This window comes from Hipposideros armiger, unplaced genomic scaffold (assembly GCF_001890085.2).
Source record: "Hipposideros armiger isolate ML-2016 unplaced genomic scaffold, ASM189008v1 scaffold_512, whole genome shotgun sequence".
NCBI lineage: Eukaryota > Metazoa > Chordata > Mammalia > Chiroptera > Hipposideridae > Hipposideros > Hipposideros armiger.
This window is the reverse complement of record NW_017731862.1, coordinates 302167-311115: the sequence shown is the minus strand read 5'-3', so window position 1 is coordinate 311115 and position 8949 is coordinate 302167.

The window sequence follows — 8949 nt, the reverse complement described above, 5'->3', positions numbered from 1 at the left end:
AGAATGAAAAGGCAACCTCCCAGGCTACAGACTGGGAGAAAATATTTGCAAATCATATACCTGATAAGGGGTTAATATTCAAAATTTATCAGGAACTTATATAACTCAATAGCATAAAAACCAACTTACACTATAGGTGGGGCTGTTAAGTGGTGAAACTACTATAAAAAACAGTACAGAAGTTCCTCAAAAATTTAAAATAGAACAACCATGTGATAAAGAAACCCCACTCCTGGCCTTCATTTTATATCTATATTATACTACAGATAATTTTGCTGAACTAATTTTACATAGTTTTCCTAATATCCCAGTGATATAAAATGGAATTTTAAGTTGTAATATATACCTACTGTGAATGACTATTTGCTCACTTCCTACAGAACCAGACTTATGAGTATTAGAATGATGCTATCAAGAATGGTGAATATCACCAACTGACTCTGGGTGGTGAGCACACTATGTGATATATAGATGATGTATTATAGAATTATACACTTGAAACCTATGTAATTTTACTAACCAATGTCACCTCAATAAGTTTAATTAAATACTTTTTTAAAAAAGAATGAACATCATAGAGTGTATTCCTAAAATATTATTGGCTAAGAGAATAACCATCTGCCTAAATTCTTAAAAGTGAATTTTGGAGCAGTTGGGATAAAGATATTAACTAAGAAGCTCTATCCACCATAAAAGCTATTCATTCACGCTATTTTAGGTAATGTGATAATGCACCATTTGAAGATATGTCCCAGAGCAACTTTTAGAATTTTTTTAATGACCTCCTTGATGTGTCTGTTCTAATAGGCCAATATGAAACTTTTCTCACAAGTTAATTGTAACCCATGACCTGAACAATTTCAGCTGAACTTTCCCTGTGAATTTTCCTTGTGTTTGACAGTAAGAAAAAAAATAGAGGATGCTTTGATCTTCTTGATCATAACACAGAAGAATCTGTGCTAATGACACTCGAATTTCTCTCTCTCTCTCTCTCTCTCTCTCTCTCTCTCTCTCTCTCTCTCTCTCCCCCCCCCCTCATCTCTCCCTCTCTCCTTCCCTCCCTCCATCTCTCTGATTTTTGGAATATCAATGCATTTATTTATACTTGACTTTTAGCAATGATATAGTTGCTTTTGAATCTTTTTCCAAAGGATGAAAATAATTTATCATGAAAGGCAAATTTAGATGAAATTTAAAGTTATCTTTAATTTTAATGTTTAATTAACATTTAGTAAGGGCAAAGAATGGTGATTTGTATCAAAGGATAGAGCTAGTCACCTATGTTGTTTTAGTGTCAAAAACAGAACATGTTTCCGAATTAATACCTTAAGAAAAAGATAAACGTTATAAGAGGAGCATAAGAGGAGAGGAAGAGGGGGGAATAAATATTTACTGCGTATTCATAAAATGTCTAATTTAATTGTGTCAACTTCTAAAAGTTACAGATTTTGAATTTTTACAGATATAGTAAATGACAATATAATTATTTGTTCAGTCATTCAGCTAATTATTCTAAAGTTTGATTCTTAGTCCCTGATTTTTTTCTCTAATTTATTGCCTTAGTTTTGTGTAATAAAATAGATGCAGTGAAGAACAGTACATTGGTGATGCCTTTCTTGAGCTGACATGTATTAAAGGATATATTTTCCACACCTATTTTTTTTAAAACCCAGTACAAATTATTTAACTTCTCTCTCTTATCTTTAAAATGATGTTCTGTATGGTAGTAATAGCAAACAGGAATGTTATTGGGAGAAAATGCAATAATTCATTTAAATCACTTGGCATATCTCCCGATGGGGCTCTGTTGATGTTAGATATTAATAGTGTGCTTATCGTTGCAATTTATCATTACCATTATTGTTGTTATTAGAATTAATGCTTGACAAAATTCATGAAAATGATAGAAAAGATCTGTGATATAGCTCCAGTGGCTTTGAATCACTTTCTCTTAGCTTCATTTAATATTTCATGCATTCACAAGCTTCTTTCTCACTTTATTCAATTGACAAGTATTTATTAGAAACCCCTTTTGTGTCAGGCAGTGTGCTACATTAGTGGAACCAGAAGAAAATTGGGATTTCCTTCCCTCGAAGGTTTTAGTATCCACTGAAAGAAAAAATAAAAGTAATACTACTTTCGTGAGATATGTTAATAACAGAGTTAATCTCTGAATAGTACTAGGGGAGGTCAAAGACAATATGTTAAGTTCAAAGCTTAGGGTTTGGGGAAAGTCTCCCAGAAGTGACCAATTTAAATTGGGCTAAAATGTGAGCAGGCAAGGACTGGATGGAATGATGGTGTTAAGTGTGGTCTAAAAGAAGCATCCAGCTACTCAATTTCCGAAATGGGAGAGCATGAGAAGTGCTGAGAAGGGCCAGTTGACTGTGGCAGGATATGTAGGAAGCAAATGTGTATGAGGGTGTGAAGCTAAACTGAAGAATTTAATGTGCAAAGCACTTATTTAAAAGTGCTCTTGGGATTAGCACCTATGGAAGGGAAGACAAAGAAGCAAGATTTGGCAGTTAAGCTGCAATGAGGTCACAGTGATGACCTTAGCCAACCTCACAGGGAGTTTTCGCATAAGGACAGCCTTCAAAATTGTCATCAGTTAGGGAAGGGAACTATGCCTTTTACCTCCCATATCAATCAGCATTGAATGCAGGCTACCCTGGAAGGAGTTGTGACCTTGGGCATCATAACTTTCTTTGGCAGAGAACTGGCTGCTTGAGGGCTATCTTGGAAGCTCTCTGAGCACCTGGCTAAATAAATCCTTCATTTCTGAAGGGCGATCTAGGTGAAGCACCACAGTGTCACTACAATGTCCTCAAAAGTTACTGTTGGTCAATGAAAATTTTTAATTAGTGAAGTGATAGTATTTCAGTCTTACACGTCCTTCCTGTTGTGTTCTAAATGAATGGATGAGGGCAATGTTGGCTTGCTGCAGGAGGCATTCAGACTGCACTTTATGGTTATACAGCCTTCACTCTATGTTTAAATCTGCCTACCAATAACTACCTATGCTACTAAAGTAATCAACTACGTGCACTACTGCCTAAGTGTAACTTCCTACACTACTAAAAAGCCGACCCCACTGTTTTCATTTTGTGCCCCCATTGCCACCACTGCCCCTGAAGTTTCCTCTTGCTTCCACTCTTGCCCTCTACAATCCCCTCCCCACCTGGCAGCCGGATCAGAGCTGTTACACCATAAATGACACAAGGCAGTGCTGTTGCTTAACAGCTTCCGATGACTTCCAAATCTACTTGGAATAAGATCCAACGTCAGAGTCCTACCACCTTATCTGATGAAATAACCTCCCTTAATATCTGCTTTTGAGCCAATTTATATATACTCTAAAAGAGATGTGTGAATTTAACAGGAGATTCTGGAAATGACCTAAAAGTACACGGAATAATTTGTGTTTGATGAGGAAAATACATCTGAGTAGGTGAATTCATCTACCCCAATTCTTTTTAGGGTTGGCTTGTAGAATATTTAAAAAGCTATATTTTAACAATGTCCAGAAATTGACCACTCTTTAATGATATATTTGCTCATTTTATATAAAAATGAGGCTATATTTGATCAATACTTACATAATTAGCATATCAATAAGATAAATTTTATAGATTTTTCAGTATCTTACAATATAAAACAAGCTCTTTTTCATATAGCATGCCACAACGTACAATTTAGAACAATACTTTTAATATAAATTGTATTTAGAATGCTTTTCAAGTCACCTGAACTTTTTACACATTATTAGTACTTAATATCTTTCAGAAATGGTGTTAATTGCTCCTTATGAATAAACGTACTTTTCTCACAGCAAACCTAGGAGGTAAATAACTAAATTTATTCAGAATTAAGGTTTCCGTATTAACAGGTGGCAAAGAGGATTGAAATCATATATGCCACTACCAAGCTTATGCCCTTGCTATTTATGTAAGCAATTGAACATTACAACTCATATTTCAGACGTGCTAAGAGTGGTTCATTGTACTGAACTTCTGCTGAACGCTACTCTTATTTTAATTTTTACTTCAAACACAGAAATTTTAGTAGTATTTCCTAAATTTTCTATATTCTATTTGCATATAATTTTGGATTTTTTTTCATAATTAAAAAAAAGTTCATAAATTAAAATAGGAATATAAATGTCAAGTTTACAGTATTGAAATGTAAGACTTAGATATTTTATGTTACTGCTTCACTTATTTGTGTTGAGGATGCAGACTTGACTATATCTAGTAATGGGAGAATGAAATTTTGTCATTATCTATGAATATAGTTAAGTATTGCCATTGAAATGACTTTTATTAAAAATCAACATTTTTTAGGATAATATTGACTTAATTCAAATAATATTTGAATTCAGGAATATTTTTCTATGTAATTAAATTCAAAATTAGTCATATTTAAGAATATTATCTTGTATTTCATAGTTGAGTAGTAAATAGCGCTTGTTTCAGTTCCAATTTATGGTACAGTAATTTGATGAAGATTGCTTTTAGATAATAAAACTAGTATTACATATTCTAAGTGTTATTTTTTAAAGAAAACTGATGAAATTCAAATATTATTTCTGTTAAAAATAACCTAGATTAGAAGGAGGGAAAAAGAGATTTTTGTTTAACACCTCAACTTATAAAATATATTCACCTTTTTGTATTCTTTTAATTAACCCAGCAACTAGACTAGGTTTGCAGATTTACATCCTTTCATAAATAAATAAATTCAAATTTATAAGGATTAAGAAACTTATAAAGAAATTTAATTAACTTAATTTAAATAATTTATTGGGTTGTTGGAAAAATCATGATGCATGTTTGCAACAGATGGCAATAGTTCACTTTTGGAAGTTCTAGAGTCTTCTGCATCTATGTTATTGCTATGTCATTTGACAGCTTACAGTTCTAGCTTCATTCTAAAAAAAATTGAGTGATTTGGTTGAGTTTTGGAGATTTTACAAGTTGAAGATAGAAGACCAAACTGTGCATTTTTGCCATATTTCACTCTTTTACTTCCATAAAGGGAAGAACAAGCATCAAGCTTGTGAAAAGTTGCATAAAGTTTATGGTGACAATGCTCTACGAGAATGTTAGTGCCAACGATGGTTCATGAAATTCCATGCTGGTGATTTTGACCTTAATGACGCTCCTCGGTCAGGGAGGTCCACCGAGGTTGATGATGACAAAATAAAGGCATTGATCAAGTCAAACCCATGTTACATAACATGAGATATTGCAGAAACATTGAACATCCATCATTCAAGTGTTCACGACCACCTGAAGAAGCTAGGATACATAAGCAAGCTCGATTTTTGGGTTCCTCATGAACTCAAAGAAGTTCATTTGATGGCGCGTATAAACATCTGCAATATGCTCATTAAACATGAGGAAAATGATCCTTTTTGAAAGCAACTGATAACTGGTGATGAGAAGTGGATTGTTTACAACAATGTGGTGTGCAAACGCTCTTGGTCCCGACATGATGATTCACCTCAAATGACATTGAAAACAGACATTCATCAGAGGAAGGTTATGCTCTCAGTGTGGTGGGATTTTAAAGGTGTCGTATTTTTGAGCTCCTACCAAGGAACCAAACAATCAATTCGAATGTGTACTGTCAGCAGTTGGACAGTTTGAAATAATCCATCATCCAGAAATGTCCAGAGCTTGTTAATTGTAAAGGAATTGTGTTCCATTGCAACAACGCGAGACCACACACAAATTTGGTCACCCGTCAAAAATTATTGGGGCTTGAATGGATGTATTGCCACACCCACCATACTCGCCTGACCTTTCACCGTCAGACTTCCACTTGTTTCACTCTCTTCAAAACTCCTTGCGTAGTATGACGTTCAATTCAGATGAGGCTGTAAACCAGCACCTTGCTCAGTTTTTTGCCAATAAAGACAAGTCCTTCTATGAACGAGGAATTATGAAGCTCACTAAAAAATGGCAAAAGGTTATCGAACAAAGTGGGCAATATATCATTGATTGATCTTTGTACTTTATATAAATAAATGACCTTTGAAAAACATAGACAAAATATGTCATGGCTTTTCCTACAAACCAATGATAAATCTGAAGGTCACAGATTGATTCATTATGAAGAGTCAGCCTTTAGAATTAGTTAAATGTATGTTTGAGTCCTGCTTCTTCCATTTACTAGCTTTTTCACTGTGGACAAGTTATTTAAATTTCTTGAACTTCAATTTGACTATCTATAAAACGAGGGTAATATCTATATTGACAATTCTTATGAAGAGTACAGGTGACATTATCTTTCTCAAAACAGTACCTGATGTACAGTTGGTATGTGTTGATAACAAAGTCACAAAACTCCTAAGTAAGTAAAAGGCGTTCAAAAGCTCAGAGACTTGGAATTCAAAGATCTTTCTACTAAGCACTTTTGAAAATATTTAAATAAAAAACTAATTTTTTCCTTATAATGGCCATTTGTTTAGATTTAGGCAAGTATGTTATAATTAATCAAAATACAGGACTATCACAAAAAGTACATGACATATAATACATAACAAAAGTACATAACATAGCAAAAGAACTTATCTGAGGGTATCATAAAAACTTTGACATCTTTGTATAAGTTCCACTTTTTTATCTCAAGTATCTCAGTGCTCTCAAAGAAAATTCTTCAGTACAATTTAGCTGGGGTTCTTATACATGTAAATGTATTTCAGTTACATATGTTTGAAGAGTGATTATAAAACATGCGTGATAATTTGTATCTTATGCTTCTACAGGAACAATATCATATGAAATCTGACAATTAAGTTTGTGAACTCATCCTAGAAAAAGCACTACATACCTCATTGCTGAATATCACTATGGTTACTTTTGAAGTACTCCCCTTTGGAAGCTATGAACTGATGCCAGTGCTTAGTCTACCCTTCAAAGCAATTTTGGAACTCTTTTTCTGGAATGACCATCATAGCTGTCATTATATTATAACCCTTGATGTCATGAACATCATCAAAATGTCTTCCTTTCAATATTTCTTTTATCTTCAGGTAAAGAAAGAAGCCATTGGGGGCCAGGTCAGGTGAGTAGGGAGGGTGTCCCAATACAGTTTTTTGTTTACTGGCTAAAAACTCCCTCACAGTCAATGCCATGTGAGCTGGTGCATTGTAATGATGCAAGAGCCATGAATTGTTCGTGAAAAGTTCAAGTCATTTTTGTCTAACTTTTTCACACAGCCTTTTCAGCACTTCCAAATAGTAAACTTGGTTCACTGTTTTTTCCAGTTGGTACAAATTCATAATGAATAATCCCTCTGATATCAAAACAATTTAACAACATCCTTTTGACTTTTGATTGGGACTGATGGAACATTTTTGGTCGTGGAGAATTGGCTGACTTCCATTATGCATTTTGACATTTTGTCAAAGAGTCGTATTGGTACACCCATGTTTCATTACGTATAATAACATGGCTCAAAGCATCGTCTTAACTCTCCAAAAGGTCTTGGCAAACTTTGACTCTTATTTGGTCTTGTTGATCACTGAGCTCCTTCAGGACCATTTTTGCACCCACCTTTCTCATGCCAAGATTTTCAGTAAAGATGTTCAGTTCTCTCTATTGTTTACTTGGTCTGCTATGCACTCACAGTCAGACAACAATTTTGACGTACAATTTGACAAGTTTTTTCAATGTTTTTGTCAGTTCTGCTCGTTACTGGCCGCCCTGACCTCTCTTCATCAGTGACTCAGTCCCTCCCCCCAGAAAAACATTTAATCCATTTGTACACTGCCATTTTTTTCATGGCATTATCCCCATAAACTTGGACTAACAAGTCCCTGATTTCACTCCCCCGCTTGCCAAGTTGAACAAGAAATGTAGTATTTGTCCATTGCTCTAATTCAAGCTCAGACAGTCTTATGACAACACACAAAAACACGCAACAACAATAATGAATATTGCTCAGGAAGACACTACTACATGTTAATACAAATACAGCTGTGAGACACTGATATACAAACATTATGAAACCTAACTGAGCTGTTTGTACAGTGCTGCCAATGTCAGCACACGGTGGCAAGTTCACGAACTTAATTGTCAATCTTCATAGGCATTCTGGCTTCTCAAAGTGCATCATTTTTCACTTCATCAAGTCTTTCTTTAGTGTATTCCATTTCACTGTCAGTGATTTACTACATTTGAGTCATAGTAACCATGAAAACTTAAAACAATACAAAACAAAACCTGCTTTTCCATATAATGGGAAGGAGACCTGAATTAATATTTCAGCAAATTACTTACTTTTCCCCAACTTTTAAGCATGAGTTTTATACTTCTAGTGTTTCCTATATTCAGATTAAAATTCAGCAACAATTTCCCTGTCATATTCACTGTCATATAGAAAATGAAAATTGCTCCTACTTTCTTAAGGCATCAAATCCTTAGTGACAGTTTCTTGTGTGAATTACTCTGGAACTCAGTTTCTAATCACTTCTCTTTTGGTTGGTTCAGGATATTGAATGCTGCTGAAAAGGAAACATTTTCTTCTAAATTTTTTAATGTTTTTTTTATTAATTATTCTGAATTTCTTAGAGCCATTGTCCCAAAAGATACCTATAATATTGACTTTATACATTTTATTTGACTATATATTATTCATAAAAGAAAAACTATGGAGTTGGATTCTGAAAAATGTAATGCTTTAAAATACTTAAATGATTTCCCCTGAAGCCTGAAATACCATTTTTAGAATTGGTATTTCTTTCAAATTTGTTAGCTCTTAGAGCATAAGACTTCTTAGTTTATTAGTAATACAAATGTTATGACTGAATTATAAAAGCTTCCCTAATCACTAAAAGGTCTCTGAAAGCTCCAAAGCAATTATATCTTGTAATTATCAGAAAGTAAAGTTTCCCAATCATTCCAACAGTCAAGCATTTACTTGCTCATTCTTAGCCTGCAG